The sequence below is a fragment of the Lagenorhynchus albirostris genome, chromosome 3 (genome assembly GCF_949774975.1).
Source record: "Lagenorhynchus albirostris chromosome 3, mLagAlb1.1, whole genome shotgun sequence".
Taxonomy (NCBI): domain Eukaryota; kingdom Metazoa; phylum Chordata; class Mammalia; order Artiodactyla; family Delphinidae; genus Lagenorhynchus; species Lagenorhynchus albirostris.
The window spans coordinates 54,894,157-54,895,968 of record NC_083097.1 but is presented as its reverse complement, the minus strand read 5'-3'; the positions used below and the strand labels follow the sequence as shown (position 1 = coordinate 54,895,968).

Below are 1,812 nucleotides of genomic sequence, written 5' to 3'. Positions count from 1 at the left end.
TTACATCTATAATGTGTTTCATGTCATCAGTTGTGACTTTTGTCCCTCATGCTGATTAATTCATTAAGCATATTTAGTTATATCTACCAGTCTCCCAAGAGAGATGGTGAGGTCCATGAAAAATAGACCATATTTAAGTTGCTAACAGAATCTTTAAGTACGTAATAGTAACCAGGAGATAGAAAATGTTTAATATTTGATATAAATGTCCAATTGGATTAAAAAAATGTTTTTTATTGGGGTATAGTTGTTTTACAATGTTGTGTTAGTTTCTACTGTACAGCAAAGTGGAGTTCCCTGTGCTATACAGCAGGTTCTCATTAGTTATCTATTTTATACATATTAGTGTATATATGTTAGTTGCAGTCTCCCATTTCATTCCATCCCCTCTTTCCCTGCTTGCTGTGCATATGTTTGTTCTCTACATCTGTGTCTCTGTTTCTGTCTTGCACACCAGTTCATCTGTACCTTTTTTCTAGATTCCACAAATATGCATTAATGTACGATATTTGTTTTTCTCTTTCTGACTTATTTCACTCTGTATGACAGTCTCTGTCTCCATCCATGTCTCTACAAATGACCCAATTTCGTTCCTTTTTATGGCTGAGTAATATTCCATTATATATAAAAACATGGAACACTTTACAAATTTGCGTGTCATCCTTGTGCAGGGGCCTTGCTAATCTCTGTATCGTTCCAATTTTAGCACATGTGCTGCCGAAGTGAGCGCAAGGAAGGCAATTTAATGCGTGGGTTCAAATTGGCATCTTATGAATGTTCTTATAGTCCTTTTTCTGAGGTAGAACTATCTTAGAATATGTCCATAGTGTTGTTATAAGTAAAGCTTTAAGCAGAATGATCCAGAAATCTGTTTTTTGTGGCAGTTAAACTTTGTGTTTTGAGCTAAAGGTAAATGGGAGCTAAAGATTATTTTATACTGTGCTCATAGAGATGCCAGTACTGTCCCTACTAAATGAGGGCTTCATCAAGATATGTCAGCTCACAGAGGAGAGAAGGAAGATGAATCTTAAATTACAGAACTCAGATATCTGACTACTGATCGTCAAGATCAATAAGAAGACAGTGAGGACCCCATGAATTGTAGGATAATTGCTGGTTAATTTTCATTAACAGGCTTCCAAGTGAGTCTGTGTGGTGTGTGTATGTGCCTTGTGCGAAGTTCAGAAAGTCCTTTTGGGAAGGACGATGAGATAATGGGGAAGGCAAGCAATGTAGTATGCTGAGAGAAGAGACGCCAGTACCTCGCCGTTGGCACAGGCTCACTCTTAGCCTAAGTTTCCCAATTCTGGGAACATTTTCTAATAGGGAAATATAGTCTATATCACTAATGACAAGGGGAGGTACTAGAAGTCTGGATACTTCAGATGGAAGCACATGGATGGGTGGCTCACTCATCTTGAAAACTTCGAATTTGTGCTGCAAGGAGAGGTTGCAGAAAGCATCTCTCCTGGTAAAGCATCTCACTATTTAGAAAGTAAATTTTACTTAAAAGGAAGCTATGGGTAGACCGTGCAAAATGAGACCCAGAAATAATTGGAAAGGCGGCAGAGGAAAAATGAGAGAGTTTGAATAAATCCTGAAAGCCCAAAGGCTGAGAATACCAAGATAATTTAAAAATACAGGGAAGATTTGAAAATACATGTAGCTGCAGGGAGGGTTGGCCAAAGAACAGAAATAGAGAAAACCATAGGAAATGGAAAAGAGGGGAAATGGAAAGGGATGAAGATGTTACCCTTAACAGGAATGCAGATGCACGTGGAAAGATGCCAAAAAAAGCCAAGCGAATAAGTG

At 38.1% G+C, this 1,812-nt stretch overlaps 1 non-coding gene across 1 annotated transcript; it reads right to left on the bottom strand.

Moving 5' to 3' along the window:
- Positions 1–626: 626 nt before the first annotated feature.
- Positions 627–730, bottom strand: LOC132518878 (U6 spliceosomal RNA). The gene has a single exon (XR_009540003.1). It is a non-coding gene; the product is annotated as a U6 spliceosomal RNA (small nuclear RNA).
- Between the last annotated feature and the right edge of the window lie 1,082 nt (positions 731–1,812).